Source organism: Triticum aestivum, chromosome 1A, assembly GCF_018294505.1.
Source record: "Triticum aestivum cultivar Chinese Spring chromosome 1A, IWGSC CS RefSeq v2.1, whole genome shotgun sequence".
In the NCBI taxonomy this organism is placed as follows: Eukaryota; Viridiplantae; Streptophyta; class Magnoliopsida; order Poales; family Poaceae; genus Triticum; species Triticum aestivum.
In genome coordinates this window covers 521,246,942-521,264,552 of record NC_057794.1, presented here as the reverse complement: position 1 = coordinate 521,264,552, position 17,611 = coordinate 521,246,942, and positions in this window count along the sequence as shown.

The following is a 17,611-nucleotide window of genomic DNA, read 5'->3' as shown; positions in this document are numbered from 1 at the left end:
AGCTATGGAGAAGCGATGGTGGGCCCGGATTCCGATAAATGGCTCGAGGCCATAAAATCCGAGAACGGATCCATGGACTTTGGTGGACTTGCCCGATGATCGGCAAGCCATTGAGATAAATGGATCTTTAAGAAGAAGACGGACGTGGATGGTAATGTCACCATCTATGAAGCTCGACTTGTGGCGAAGAGTTTTTCACAAGTTCAAGGAGTTGACTACGATGAGATTTTCTCATCCGTAGCGATGCTTAAGTCCGTCGGATTCATGTTAGCATTAGCTGCATTTATGAAATCTGGCAGATGAATATCAAAACGAGTTTCCTTACCAGTTTTCGTGAGGAAAGGTTGTATGTAATACAATCAGAAAGTTTTTTGTCGATCCTAAGGATGCTAAAAGGTATGCTGGCTCCAGCGATCCTTCTAAGGACCGGAGTGAGCATCTCGGAGTTGGAATGTATGCTTTGATGACGATCAAAGATTTTGGGTTTGTACAAAGTTTATGAGAAACTTGTATTTCCAAAGAAGTGAGTGGGAGCACTATAGAATTTCTGATAAGTATATGTTGTTGACATATTGATGATCAGAGATGATGTAGAATTTCTAGAAAGCATATAGGGTTATTTGAAAGGTGTTTTTCAATAGAAAACCTGGATTAAGCTACTTAAACATTGAGCATCAAGATCTATAAGAATAGATCAAAATGCTTAATAATACTTTCAAATGAGCACATACCTTGACATGATCTTGAAGGTGTTCAAGATGGACCAGTCAAAGAAGGAGTTCTTGCCTGAGTTATAAGGTACGAAGTTAAGACTTAAAGCTCGACCACGGCAGAATAGATAGAAAGGACGAAGGTCGTCCCCTATGCTTTAGACGTAGGCTCTACAGTATGCCGTGTTGTGTACCGCACCGAAAGTGTGCCTTGCCATGAGTCAGTCAAGGGGTACAAGAGTGATCCATCAATGGATCATAGGACAGCGGTCAAAGTTATCCTTAGTAACTAGTGGACTAAGGAATTTTTCTCGATTATGGAGGTGGTAAAAGAGTTCGTCGTAAAGGTTACGTCGATGCAAGCTTAACACCTATCCGGATAGCTCTGAGTAGAGAGACCGGATACATATAATGGAGCAATAATTTAGAATAGCTCCAAGTAGAACAGTTGTTTGGAATAGCTCCAAATAGAGCGTGGTAGCTGCATCTAGGAGATGACATGGAGATTTGTAAAGCACACACGGATCTGAAAGGTTCAGACCCGTTGACTAAAACCTCTCTCACAAGCAACATGATCAAACATAAAACTCATTGAGTGTTAATCACATAGTGATGTGAACTAGACTACTGACTCTAGTAAACTCTTGGGTATTAGTCACATGGCGATGTGACCTGTGAGTGTTAATCACATGACAATGTGAACTAGATTATTGACTCTAGTGCAAGTGGGAGACTGTTGGAAATATGCCCTAGAGGCAATAATAAAAGTGTTATTATTATATTTCCTTGTTCATGATAATTGTCTTTTATTCATGCTATAACTGTATTATCCGAAAATCGTAATACACATGTGAATATATAGACCACAATATGTCCCTAGTGAGCCTCTAGTTGACTAGCTCGTTGTGATCAACAGATAGTCATGGTTTCCTGGCTATGGACATTGGATGTCGTTGATAACGGGATCACATCATTAGGAGAATGATGTGATGGACAAGACCCAATCCTAAGACTAGCACAAAAGATCGTGTAGTTCATTTGCTAGAGCTTTGCCAATGTCAAGTATCTCTTCCTTTGACCATGAGATCGTGTAACTCCTGGATACCGTAGGAGTGCTTTGGGTGTATCAAACGTCACAACGTAACTGGGTGACTATAAAGGTGCACTACAGGTATCTCCGAAAGTATCTATTGTTTTATGCGGATCGAGACTGGAATTTGTCACTCCGTGTAAACGGAGAGGTATCTCTGGGCCCACTCGGTAGGACATCATCATTTGCGCAAATGTGACCAAGGAGTTGATCACGGGATGATGTGTTACGGAACGAGTAAAGAGACTTGCCGGTAACGAGATTGAACAAGGTATCGGTATACCGACGATCGAATCTCGGGCAAGTAACATACTGATAGACAAAGGGAATTGAATACGGGATCGATTGAGTCCTTGACATCGTGGTTCATCCGATGAGATCATCGTGGAACATGTGGGAGCCATCATGGGTATCCAGATCCCGCTGTTGGTTATTGACCGGAGAACGTCTCGGTCATGTCTGCATGTCTCCCGAACCCGTAGGGTCTACACACTTAAGGTTCGATGACGCTAGGGTTATAAAGGAAGCTTGTATGTGGTTACCGAATGTTGTTCGGAGTCCCGGATGAGATCCCGGACGTCACGAGGAGTTCCGGAATGGTCCGGAGGTAAAAATTTATATATAGGAAGTCCTGTTTCGGCCATCGGGACAAGTTTCGGGGTCATCGGTATTGTACCGGGACCACCGGAAGGGTCCCGGGGGCCCACCGGGTGGGGCCACCTGCCCCGGGGGGCCACATGGGCTGTAGGGGGTGCGCCTTGGCCTACATGGGCCAAGGGCACCAGCCCCAAGAGGCCCATGCGCAAGGAAACTTGGAGAGGGAAGAGTCCTTAAAGGGGAAGGCACCTCCGAGGTGCCTTGGGGAGGATGGACTCCTCCCCATCCTTAGCCGCACCCCTTCCTTGGAGGAGGGGGCAAGGCTGCGCCCTCCCCCTCTCCCTTGGCCCTATATATAGTGGGGAAAAGGAGGAGCAATCATACCTAAGGCCTTTGGTTGCCTCCCTCTCCCTCCCGTGACACATCTCCTCTCCCGTAGGTGCTCGGCGAAGCCCTGCAGGATTGCCACGCTCCTCCATCACCACCACGCCGTTGTGCTGCTGCTGGATGGAGTCTTCCTCAACCTCTCCCTCTCTCCTTGCTGGATCAAGGCGTGGGAGACATCGTCGAGCTGTACGTGTGTTGAACGCGGAGGTGCCGTTCGTTCGGCATTAGGATCATCGGTGATCTGAATCACGACGAGTATGACTCCATCAACCCCGTTCACTTGAACGCTTCCGCTTAGCGATCTACAAGGGTATGTAGATGCAAACTCACTCTCCTTTCTACTCGTTGCTGGTCTCTCCATAGATAGATCTTGGTGTTACGTAGGAAAATTTTTGAATTTCTGCTACGTTCCCCAACACTAAGTGCAGAGGTTTGTAGGACAGTAGCAAATTTCCCTCAAGTGGATGACCTAAGGTTTATCAATCCGTAGGAGGCGTAGGATGAAGATGGTCTCTCTCAAGCAACCCTGCAACCAAATAACAAAGAGTCTCTTGTGTCCCCAACACACCCAATACAATGGTAAATTGTATAGGTACACTAGTTCGAGGAAGAGATGGTGATACAAGTGCAATATGGATGGTAGATAAAGGTATTTGTAATCTGAAATTATAAAAACAGCAAGGTAGCAAGTGATAAAAGTGAGCGTAAACGGTATTGCAATAATAGGAAATAAGGCCTAGGGTTCATACTTTCGCTAGTGTAAGTTCCCTCAACAATGATAACATAATTGGATCACATAACTATCCCTCAACATGCAACAAAGAGTCACTCCAAAGTCACTAATAGCGGAGAACGAACGAAGAGATTATGGTAGGGTACGAAACCACCTCAAAGTTATTCTTTCCAATCAATCCGTTGGGCTATTCCTATAAGTGTCACAAACAGCCCTAGAGTTCGTACTAGAATAACACCTTAAGACACAAATCAACCAAAACCCTAATGTCACCTAGATACTCCAATGTCACCTCAAGTATCCGTGGGTATGATTATACGATATGCATCACACAATCTCAGATTCATCTATTCAACCAACACATAGAACCTCAAAGAGTGCCCCAAAGTTTCCACCGGAGAATCACGACGAAAACGTGTGCCAACCCCTATGCATAGGTTCATGGGCGGAACCCGCAAGTTGGTCACCAAAACATACATCAAGTGAATCACGTGATATCCCATTGTCACCACAGATATCCACGGCAAGACATACATCAAGTGTTCTCAAATCTTTAAAGACTCAATCCGATAAGATTACTTCAAAGGGGAAACTCGATTCATTACAAGAGAGTAGAGGGGGAGGAGAAACATAAGATCCAACTATAATAGCAAAGCTCGCGATACATCAAGATCGTATCACCTCAAGAACACGAGAGGGAGAGAGAGAGAGAGAGATCAAACACATAGCTACTGATACATACCCTCAGCCCCGAGGGAGAACTACTCCCTCCTCGTCATGGAGAGCACCGGGATGATGAAGATGGCCACCGGAGAAGGATTTCCCCCTCCGGCAGGGTGCCAGAACGGGTCTAGATTGGTTTTTGGTGGCTACGGAGGCTTTTGGCAGCCGAACTCCCGATCTAATCTCTGCTCTGGAAGTTTTAGGATACGTGGGTATATATGGGTGAAAGGAGTGCGTCGGTGGACCGAAGGGGGGACCACGAGGCAGGGGGGCGCGCCCCTACCCTCATGAGCTCCTCCTTCATCTTCTGACGTAGGGTCCACGTCAATCCGGTAGGTTTCCTTCCAAAAATAACTTCTCCAGTTGATTTCGTTCCGTTTCGACTCCGTTTGATATTCCTTTTCTTCGAAACACTGAAATAGGCATAAAACAGCAAATCTGGGCTGGGCCTCCGGTTAACAGGTTAGTCCCAAAAATAATATAAAAGTGGAAAATAAAGCCCAATATTGCCCAAAACAGTAGATAATATAGCATGGAGCAATCAAAAATTATAGATACGTTGGAGACGTATCAAGCATCCCCAAGCTTAATTCCTGCTCATCCTCGAGTAGGTAAATGATAAAAAGATAATTTTTGATGTGGAATGCTAGTTGGCATAATTTCAATGTAATTCTTCTTACTTGTGATATGAATATTCAGATCCGAAAGATTCAAGACAAAAGTTCATATTGACATAAAAATAATAATACTTCAAGCATACTAACTAAGCAATTATGTCTTCTCAAAATAACATGGCCAAAGAAAGCTATCCCTACAAAATCATATAGTCTGGCTATGCTCCATCTTCACCACATAAAATATTTAAATCATGCACAACCCCGATGACAAGCCAAGCAATTGTTTCATACTTTTGATGTTCTCAAACTTTTTCAATCTTCACGCAATACATGAGCGTGAGCCATGGATATAGCACTATAGGTGGAATAGAGTGGTGGTTGTGGAGAAGACAAAAAGGAGAAGATAGTCTCACATCAACTAGGCGTATCAACGGGCTATGGAGATGCCCATTAATAGATATCAATGTGAGTGAGTAGGGATTGCCATGCAATAGATGCACTAGAGCTATAAGTGTATGAAAGCTCAAAAAGAAACTAAGTGTGTGTGCATCCAACTTGCTTGCTCACGAAGACCTAGGGCAATTTTGAGGAAGCCCATCATTGGAATATACAAGCCAAGTTCTATAATGTAAAATTCCCACTAGTATATGAAAGTGATAACATGAGAGACTCTCTACTATGGAGATCATGGTGCTACTTTGAAGCACAAGTGTGGTAAAAGGATAGTAGCATTGCCCCTTTTTATTTATTTTCTCTTTTTTGGGGCCTTCTTCTTTTTCTTTGGCCTTTCTCTTTTTTTTGGGACAATGCTCTATTAAATGATGATCATCACACTTTTATTTATTTACAACTCAATGATTACAACTCGATTCTAAAACAAAGTATGACTCTATATGAATGCCTCCGACAGTGTACCGGGATATGCAATGAATCAAGAGTGACAAGTATGAAAGAATCATGAACAGTGGCTTTGCCACAAATACTATGTCAACTACATGATCATGCTAAGCAATATGACAATGATGAATGTGTCATGATGAACGGAATGGTGGAAAGTTGCATGGCAATATATCTCGGAATGGCTATGGAAATGCCATAATAGGTAGGTATGGTGGCTGTTTTGAGGAAGGTATATGGTAGGTGTATGATACCGGCGAAAGGTGCGCGGTATTAGAGAGGCTAGCAAAAGTGGAAGGGTGAGAGTGCGTATAATCCATGGACTCAACATTAGTCATAAAGAACTCATATACTTATTGCAAAAATCTACAAGTTATCAAAGCAAAGTATTACGCGCATGCTCCTAGGGGGATAGATTGGTAGGAAAAGACCATCGCTCGTCCCCGACCGCCACTCATAAGGAAGACAATCAATAAATAAATCATGCTCCGACTTCATCACATAACAGCTCACCATACGTGCATGCTACGGGAATCACAAACTTCAACACAAGTGTTTCTCAAATTCACAACTACTCAACTAGCATGACTCTAATATCACCATCTCCATATCTCAAAACAATTATCAAGTATCAAACTTCTCATAGTATTAAACGCACTCATAAGAGAGTTTTATTATTCTTGAATACCTAGCATATTAGGATTTTAAGAAAGTTACCATTCTATTTAATACTCTCAAAATAATCTAAGTGAAGCACTAGAGCAAACGACAAACTACTTCGAAAGATATAAGTGAAGATCAATGCGTAGTCGAATAATTATGCAACTATGTGAAGACTCTCTAACATTTAATAATTTTAGATCTTGGTATTTTATTCAAACAGCAAGCAAAGCAGAATAAAATGACATTCTAAGAATGGCAAACATCATGTGAAGAAGCAAAAACTTAGGATCAACCGAAACTAACCGATAGTTGTTGAAGAAGAAAGGTGGGATGCCAACCGGGGCATCCCCAAGCTTAGACGCTTGAGACTTCTTGAAATATTATCTTGGGGTGCCTTGGGCATCCCCAAGCTTGATCTTTTGTGTCTCCTTAATTCCTCTCATATCACGGTCCCCCTAAATCTCAAAAGCTTCATCCACACAAAACTCAACAAGGACTCGTGAGATAGGTTAGTATAAACCATTGCAAAAGCCTTATCATACTCTACTGTAGCAAATCACTAAAATTATTATTCAACATTGCATACTAAATGCCTCTGCATATTTAATAGTCCTATCCTCAAATAGAATCATTAAAGAAGCAAACATATGCAAACAATGCAAACATAACAGCAATATGTCTAAACAGGATAGTCTGTAAAGAATGCTGCAACAGCCATACTTCCATAGCTCCAAAAATTATGAAATAAAATTCCCACTGTAGTAAATTTATCAGAGCTTAATATGCAAAATGTTTCATCATTTTATCACATTCTGACTTTTCTAGGGAATTATTGCAACAGCGATAAACTTTCTGTTTTCAAACAGCAACATGTATACTTGTAACATAGGCATAGTAAAGGCTATCAATGCCACTTTTATTGAAATAAAAGATGCAAAACATTGTTCTAAATAACAGAAAGCAAATCCTAACAAAATAAATTGACGCTCCAAGCAAAACACATATCATGTGGTGAAACAAAATATAGCTCCAAGTAAAGTTACCGATGAACAAAGACGAAAGAGGGGATGCCTTCCGGGGCATCCCCAAGCTTAGGCTCTTGGTTGTCCTTAAATATTACCTTGGGGTGCCTTGGGCATCCCCAAGCTTAGGCTCTTTCCACTCCTTATTCCATAATCCATCGAATCTTTACCCAAAACTTGAAAACTCCACAACACAAAACTTAAAGTAAAAAACTCGTGAGCTCCGTTAGTACAAGAAAATAAATCACCACTTAGGTACTATTGTGAACTCATTCTAAATTAATATTGGTGTAATATCTACTGTATTCCAACTTATCTATGGTTCATACCCTCCGATACTACTCATAGATTCATCAAAATAAGCAAACAACACATCGAAAACAGAATCTGTCAAAAACAGAACAGTCTGTAGTAATCTGGATCAAACGTATACTTCTGGAACTCATAAAATTCTAAAATAAATTTCTGGACCTGAGTAATTTATCTATTAATCATCTTTAAAAAGAATTAACTAAATAGCACTCTCCAAATAGAAATGTCAGCAATTCTCGTGAGCGCTAAAGTTTCTGTTTTTTACAGCATGATCAACAAGACTTCACCCAAGTCTTCCCAAAGGTTCTACTTGGCACAAACACTAATTAAAAGCATAAAACCACATCTAAACAGAGTCTAGATGAATTATTTATTACTAAACAGGAACAAAAAGCAAGGAACTAAAATAAAATTGGGTTTCCTCCCAACAAGCGCTATCGTTTGACGCCCCTAGCTAGGCATGATGATTTCAATGATGCTCACATAAAGGATAAGAATTGAAACATAAAGAGAGCATCATGAAGAATATGACTAGCACATTTAAGTCTAACATACTTCCTATTCATAGGGATTTTGTGAGCAAACAACTTATGGGAACAAGAATCAACTTGCATAGGAAGGTAAAACAAGCATAACTTCAAAATTTTAAGAACATAGAGAGGAAACTTGATATTATTGCAATTCCTACAAGCATAAGTTCCTCCCTCATAATAATTTTCAGTAGCATCATGAATGAATTCAACAATATAACCAGCACCTAAAGCATTCTTTTCATGATCTACAAGCATAGAAATTTTATTACTCTCCACATAAGCAAGATTCTTCTCATTCGGGACAGTGGGAGCATCATAAGAGACTTGGATACTATAAATTGTTTCCACATTAAAGGAGTAACATTCAGAGAAATGGTACTCATAATCATGACAAGTTTTATAAATATAATCATCACTGCTCTTTATAGCATAAGTTTTATCACAATAATCATCATAAGTAGCAACTTTGTTCTTATCATAATCGATTGAAACCTCTTCCAAGATAGTGGATACATCACTAAATAAAGTCATGACCTCTCCAAATCCACTTTCATAAATATTATAAGATTAAACATACTCCAAAATAGTGGGATCATTACTTCCTAAAGTTGACACTCTTCCAAACCCACTTTCATCAATATAATCATCGTAAGTAGAAGGCATGCTATCATCATAACAACTTTGCATATCAAAACTTGAGAGGCTAAAAATATCATCATTATTAAACATAGCATCCCCAAGCTTGGGACAAACATTAATTGCAGCAAATATATTCTCAAATATGCCATCCTCATCAAACATAGCTTCCCCAAGCTTGGGCCTTTTCATATCATAAACATAATCACTCTCATCATTAATAGTATAGGTAGCACCAATAGTATAGCAATTATAATATTCTTCCAAGCAAGTGCCAAAAAGATTTTCAAGATCATAAGAAGTGTCATTATCTTCCCAATCATAATCATCACAACAAGCAATAGGCATAATGAGATCATCATCAAGTGTATCATTTTCATGAGGCACAGCAATAATAGGAGCAACTTTATTTGGGAGAGATACCTTTTTACCTCTCTTCCTTTTTCTTTTCTTCTTCTTCACCACATCATGTGTGGGTTCAATCCTCTTTTTGGAGCTCCTTATTAATGAGATTGGCTAAATAAGAGGCTCCTCCTCGTTACCTGATTCATCATAAGAAATAATAGGAGGATATTGGGAAGTCTCTTCCCTTTCATTAGTATTCTCTTCATCTTCTATTTGTTTTCTTTTCTTTATGTAATTGGCAATATAAGGATTTTCAATACAATTCACCGCACAATACATATAAATCTTCTCTAGATCAAAACCAAGAAGTTTATCGAGATTAAATTTTGGAATACCCTCAGTTATACGTTTCATTTATTCATAACCCAAGAGCAAACTAAGTTCATTATGATGTGCAAGGGAAATCAAGGCATCACAATTTTTGGACACGATACGGTCATGGAACAATTTGCATATGATATTTAAATGACCATGTTCATTGCAAAGTTCGCAAGTATGGGTAAGATATCTTAAATTTTCAGCAGATTCATCTAGCTCTTCTTGCAACAATTTGGTTTCTAAGTACTTATGCCTCTTGCAATATCTATCTTCCCTGTTTGGTGTGTACTTGCAAACCCAGTCTACTCCACAAAAATTGACATGTTTATAGGAGGCATTTTCATCATAACTAGTGCAATCATCATTAGCATCATGGATATTCAAAGAATTCGTACTAACAACATTGCAATCATGCTCATCATTCACATATTTAGTGCCAAACATATTAGAGATCTCTTCTTCTAGCACTTGAGCACAATTATCCTTTCCATCATACTCACGAAAGATATTAAAAAGGTGAAGCGTATGAGACAAACTCAATTCCATTTTTTATAGTTTTCTTTTATAAACTAAACTAGTGATAAAACAAGAAACTAAAAGACTCGATTGCAAGATCTAAAGATATACCTTCAAGCACTCACCTCCCCGGCAACGGTGCCAGAAAAGAGCTTGATGTCTACTACACAACCTTCTTCTTGTAGACGTTGTTGGGCCTCCAAGTGCAGAGGTTTGTAGGACAGTAGCAAATTTCCCTCAAGTGGATGACCTAAGGTTTATCAATCCGTAGGAGGCGTAGGATGAAGATGGTCTCTCTCAAGCAACCCTGCAACCAAATAGCAAAGAGTCTCTTGTGTCCCCAACACACCCAATACAATGGTAAATTGTATAGGTGCACTAGTTCGGCGAAGAGATGGTGATACAAGTGCAATATGGATGGTAGATAAAGGTATTTGTAATCTGAAATTATAAAAACAGCAAGGTAGCAAGTGATAAAAGTGAGCGTAAATGGTATTGCAATGATAGGAAATAAGGCCTAGGGTTCATACTTTCGCTAGTGTAAGTTCCCTCAACAATGATAACATAATCGGATCACATAACTATCCCTCAACATGCTACAAAGAGTCACTCCAAAGTCACTAATAGCGGAGAACGAACGAAGAGATTATGGTAGGGTACAGAACCACCTCAAAGTTATTCTTTCCAATCAATCCGTTGGGCTATTCCTATAAGTGTCACAAACAGCCCTAGAGTTCGTACTAGAATAACACCTTAAGACACAAATCAACCAAAACCCTAATGTCACCTAGATACTCCAATGTCACCTGAAGTATCCGTGGGTATGATTATACGATATGCATCACACAATCTCAGATTCATCTATTCAACCAACACATGGAACCTCAAAGAGTGCCCCAAAGTTCCCACCGAAGAATCATGACGAAAACGTGTGCCAACCCCTATGCATAGGTTCATGGGCGGAACCCGCAAGTTGGTTACCAAAACATACATCAAGTGAATCACGTGATATCCCATTGTCACCACAGATATCCACGGCAAGACATACATCAAGTGTTCTCAAATCTTTAAAGACTCAATCTGATAAGATTACTTCAAAGGGGAAACTCGATTCATTACAAGAGAGTAGAGGGGGAGGAGAAACATAAGATCCAACTATAATAGCAAACCTCGCGATACATCAAGATCGTATCACCTCAAGAACAAGAGAGAGAGAGAGAGAGAGAGAGAGAGAGAGAGAGAGAGAAAGAGAGAGAGAGAGAGATAGAGAGAGAGATCAAACACATAGCTACTGATACATACCCTCAGCCCCAAGGGAGAACTACTCCCTCCTCGTCATGGAGAACACCGGGATGATGAAGATGGCCACCGGAGAAGGATCGCCCCCTCCGGCAGGGTGCCGGAACGGGTCTAGATTGGCTTTTGGTGGCTACGGAGGCTTCTGGCAGCGGAACTCCCGATCTAATCTCCGTTCTGGAAGTTTTAGGATACGTGGGTATATATGGGTGAAAGGAGTACGTCGGTGGACCGAAGGGGGGGGGGCACAAGGCAGGGGGCGCGCCCCCTACCCTCGTGAGCTCCTCCTTCATCTCCTGACGTAGGATCCAAGTCTATCCGGTAGGTTTCCTTCCAAAAATAACTTCTCCAGTTGATTTCGTTCCGTTTCGACTCCGTTTGATATTCCTTTTCTTCGAAACACTGAAATAGGCATAAAACAGCAAATCTGGGCTGGACCTCCGGTTAATAGGTTAGTCCCAAAAATAATATAAAAGTGGAAAATAAAGCCCAATATTGCCCAAAACAGTAGATAATATAGCATGGAGCAATCAAAAATTATAGATACGTTGGAGACGTATCAGTCTTTAAACAGGCCGGCAAGCTCAACGCCGAACACAGGGGAAGGAAGCCGCCAAGCGACAGGGATGACGGAAAGGTTCACCAACGAAAAACCAGGGGTTTGAAGCAGTCTCCACCTGAGTATCAACTACCCCTAGAACGGCAATAGCAACCCGGCTTCCGCCGCCCACTCCCTACACCTACAAAGTTCGTACCACGCGTACATCATTACGCACTCAAGATACCATGGACATCGGCGGAAGCACAATACGGACAAGCCTGTGAGCACTCCAGTAACCTTTTTCTATGTACAACTATTTACTTTCTTTTTTAATTTTTTTCTTTCGACATCCTTTAAAAAACAGGTGACGAATAGGATCAAAATCGGAAACCGGCTCTATCGGAGTCCGGATCCGTACACTCACCTAAGGGGCTATGTCCATCAAGGACTCCCCCCACCGAGGATTGGCGGCGCAGACGTGCGACAGGAGGTCCAAAATAACTTTTTCTAGACCGCACTCTCTATTTTCGAGCCTGTACTATGCCTGTTCCTCCGCCTCCAACCCCGAGCATGTCAAATTGTCGGGGGGACGGCTTTTATATACACATATCATAACTAATTATCTGCATATCACTCAGTTACCAGTAAACAATATCCGAGTTAGTCATCCGTATGGTTTTCCTGCCAAATATGGCTCCTACGGTTATTTCACAAAAATACCTTGGCCTAACTTGCCAGGGGCTCGGTGTGGGAACAAATGAGTTACCAGTAAAAGCCCGAACAGCTCTATAGCACACTTCGGCGTCGCAAGTTTGGCCTTATATGCATCAGCTCTGAATCATTGTCTTGGGTCAATAGTTGGGTTGCCCGGCTCCTGTGCTTGCTACCCTACGTTCCGCTCTATCGGCTAGGGTAGTAAAGGGAGAACTACTGCGATTGTGCCCTGGTCTAAACCGGACGAGCACCTCAGTAGAGAAAGCCGAAAACTGACTGTCATGATGTGGCGTGAGCTGGTCAACCACTTGACGACCTATTAGAATCTTTAGCGATTCTCCGTGTCACACGAGGGATCTTTTTCAGGTCAAATATGTAAGGTATCATACGCCGCATACATACCAGGGGCTATGTCGTAGCTCCGCCATAAAACTCCTATGGCTAAGTGAAAGTGTTAAGGCCTTATAGTCCGATTACCTGGTTCGCCACATTATCACCTCCTTCATGGACCAAGACGTTGGATAAAGAGTGATTAAGTGCTTTTCCGAACACCCCGTAGTTCCTACGAGGGGGCTGAAGCCGATGACTGGAAAACTTTCAGATTACATCAATATGGCCGCACAGGAGGAATTCAAGCTTTCAAGCAAAACATAAATAGATTAAATATACAATTGTTTTACAATTTTCATACAAATCACTCTAACATTATGTCTTTTGAGCACTGACCCTCTACAAAGCGGGCGGCCTCTAGGACGTCTTCAAAATAATGCTCCGGTTCCGGACGGTCCTTGCCTCTAGGTGGACCCTTCGTCGCAACATCGATGGCCTTCATCTTCCCCCAAAACATCTTGACTCGGGCAAAAGCCATCCGTGCACCCTCAATGGACGCGGACTGCTTCACAGCATCAATACACGGCACCGCGTCAACAAGCCGTTGCACTAAACCGAAATAGCTATTCGGAATAGGCTCGGTTGGCCACAACCGGACTACGATGTCCTTCATGGCAGCGCCGTACATCCTATGAAGTTCGACCCACTAGGACATCTGTTCATTAAGCAACAAAGGGCACTTTGACGCGCCAAACTGCGACCAAAAAAGCTTCTCCGTTGCATATCCATCCCGCGCTTGGTAATATTGCGCCGCATCGGCAGAACTCTTCGGCAAATCCAAGAACTCGTCCGAAGAACTCCATACTTGGTTGAGCTGGGCATAGTTCGGGTCGCCGAATTTGGTTTGTAGCAGAAAGGGCTTTCCAGCCGCAATCTCCATTGTCTGTCGAACCTCCTCATGGGCCGCTCTGCATTCCGACCGCGCTCCTCTTGCCTCTTGTAAGGCCTTCTCCAAATCAGCCGTTAAGGCTTCATTCTTCTTCTCCAGAAATTCACAGCGTCCGGTTAAATTCTCCAGCTCAAGCGTCACCTTGGATATCTTCTCGTCATCTTGGCGCCGTGCAGCTCGTTCGGCTTCTAATTCAGTCGATGCCTTTTCGGCAGTAGCATCGCTATGCCGGGCCTGCTCCTTGGCCCGGGCCAGCTCCGCTCGAAGAACTTCAACGGCGGCAGCACTATCTGCAGCCAACTTTCAGCGTTATGCTTACACTACAAAAATGTATGAGGATTAAACCGAATACATACCTTGCGACTCGTCAAGACGCGTATTGATTAAAGCAAGATCATCCCCTGCCACATCAAGCTTCCACTGCAAATTGGCAATCTCCATAGTCCGGGAAGTGGCCAAAGGGGAAGCAGCCTGCGTTCAGGGTTTATCAGGTTAGTCCTCAAACAATCCTTTTTTGATCCTACGTTTTGCTTCCCAACGGAAGCCAACCCGAGTATCAGGGGCTACTACCTATACACAGGCGTATCCTCACAAATGACACATAGCTAAAAACGTTATGTTACAAACCTCGAAGCCCTTCAGTAGGCTCATGAAGGCTTCATTTAATCCGCTCTTCACGGATGAAATCTTCTCAATCACTCTACCCATCAAGGTACGCTGTTCCCCTGAGACGGATGCTTTCCGCAACATGTCTCGCAACATATCCGGAGTCTTCGGGTTTTCGGAAGCTGCTTATCGTGGAATTGTCACGGCAGATGTCCTTAGTGTCAGGACTTAGTCGCGAGGCCAACGCATCTATGTGGTAGCTTGAGAGGGGTTGAGCGGGACGAGAGACGCGATGTTTTACCCAGGTTCGGCCCCTCACGGTGGAGGTAAAAGCCTACATCCTGCTTCATTGATATTGATGATGATGATCACGGTTACAAGAGTGCTCTATCTCGAGAGCTATTGTCTAAACCTAACTTATCCAACTTGTGGAACTTGTCAATCCCGTCCCCTTTTGAGGAGCCCTGCCCCTCCTTATATATGTTGGAGGGGTGGGTTACATGTAGAGTCCTATTGGGATTAGGACTAGTCTATCTCTAATACAAACCGGATACAAGTCCAGGTCTTAGCTCCTTGTAAGATAATATTCCTCCTGCCTTTCCTCTTAAACCGGCCCACCATTAAACGTGAACCGGCCTTCCGGGTCTTGGGCCTTGTCATCTGTCTGTCCCGCACGCCGGATCACCAATGAGTCATAATGACCAGGTGGGTTGCTTGTAAACCGCCAGGTCAAGGCGGGTCGCCAGTAACTCGCCAAGTGTCAGCCGGGTCTTTAGATAATCCGCCAAGTCCGGCCGGGTTAACTTCCGGCCGGTTTACACCGCCAATCATGTAAACCGCCAATCCTCTGGGGTTTACCAATGAAACGCCTGGTCCGGCCGGGTTATACTTCCGGCCGGTTTATGCCGCGACGTATATCCCCGACATTAGCCCCCAAGTTTAGCTTGGATTTATTCATGGTAAACTTATGCTGAAAAATAAACACAAGAACAAATTTGACAGGTTATGCTCTGGGTTAAGAATTTTTGTAAACCGGTACCTGATCATCCTTAAGTCCTTGTTATTTCCTCCTTCTGGGAAATCCGGGTCAACAGACCAGCTTCATAATCAATTTGCCGACATTGATTTGTCACCGAGAAATATTGTGAAGAATAACTCCTTTGACTCAGCTCCCAAAGCGCCGGTTTAAGAAATATGGGTCTGAAAATACTTATCTGATATTCAGCCGGTTTGAAGATGTAAAACTTGCCGGTTTAATATTACCAAAATGGCCAGTTTATAAATATTGATGGCGCCGGGTCATAATTGTTGTCGACACCGGGTCATGTAATTGATCTTCTTGATTTGCTCAAAACTGATAAAATGAAGATGTTCCTCCTTTATATGCATAATACCTGTAGCCCCCAAGTCTTAAGAGGAGAACATAGTGATAACTTAAGACTTGCTCCAATAAGTGTTTCAACCTTGAAGAAATCCGGTTTGTTCATCTCAAAACTGAATACTCCATATATGTAGCCCCCAAGTGCCGGGTTGTCATGTTTGCAGCAACCTGGGACTTGTAATTGCTTGATGCTCATAAAAACTTCAACCAGTGTAGCCCCCAAGGGCCGGGTCATTATGCAATAATGAGCAGGGACTTTGTAAATATAATCTTGTAAACTTTGAACAGCAACATGTAGCCCCCAAGGGCCGGCTTAGTAAGATAATACTGAACCGGGACTTGATATATATACTTTAATGAAAATAACATATTATAATGTAGCTTCCATCGTAGGGCTTGAACCCACGTCCACAAGGTTAAGAGCTTTGTGCTTTACCAACTGAGCAATGGATTCTTCAATATTATGGACGAAAACTTGTGTACCTTGAATTGTTGACAGGAGCAATTGGTAGCCCCCAAGGGCCGGCTCATTCTAATATGATGAGTCGGGTTTTCAATAAGACTAAAAAATGACTTGGTATTAGCCCCCAAGTATCATGATGCATGCTTGTAGCGACATGAGACTTGCATGTAATCTCGATTTGAATAATGTAGCCCCCAAGTGCCGGGTTGTAAGCCTGCAGCGACTCGGGACTATTCCTTCCATTATAGAATACATCATATCCTTTGATAAAATAGTAGACATTGCGCTATAGCGACTTTGAAAACTCAATAATACCAGTTATTAATAACCATAAAAATCAAGCCATGTTGGCTATTCAAGATAATATAATCCGGTATGAAAACCTTATTCATTCAATATCATAATGAAAATTCAGCCAAGTTTGGCTATTTGAATAATATGACCCAATGATTTATAAGCGCATGATTCCAATGGCGCAATCCAAATATATATAATGGCGACTTATAGTCCAAAGGCAGGCCGGTTTAACAAACCTGTTTCTGCATACAACAAGTTTAAAGTGTCCTGGCGGTTTACCGCCGGACGGGTCATAATGCCCAACATATAACCCGGGTTTATAACCAAGGCTGCCCTTAAGAATAATCAAATATGAAATAGATCATACCTGTGACATTGAATCACATTGTTGGTTTTACCAACTTTTTGTAGTAAAGGTGATAACCCCAATCTTGAGTACTGATAACTCCTTCCATATTGTGCCGGTTTCTGATAAAACCGTGCCGGGTTGTGATAAACACCGGATTAACCATATATAATACTGGTGACTTGTAGTCAAACCAGACCGGGCTCATAGTCTCTAGATTATAACTTGCTCGTGTACTGACAACTTGTAGTTGAAAGCCGAGCCGGGTTGATAAACACCGGTTTACTCCATAATAGGATGGTAACAGAAAATCAAACCAGGCAGATAGTCTCCGGATTAAGATTTGACCGTGTTCCGGCAATTTGACAGTGTGAACCGGTTGAAAACTTTGTCGGTTTAAAAAACGCAATAAAAAGAAAGAAATATCTTTCAAAGAAAAGTGTGAAGCAAAGGCAATGACAAAACCGTTTGCAAAAAAAGGCTTATTTGAGCTGATCAGATGGCGTTACCATGGCCGAACACGACCAAG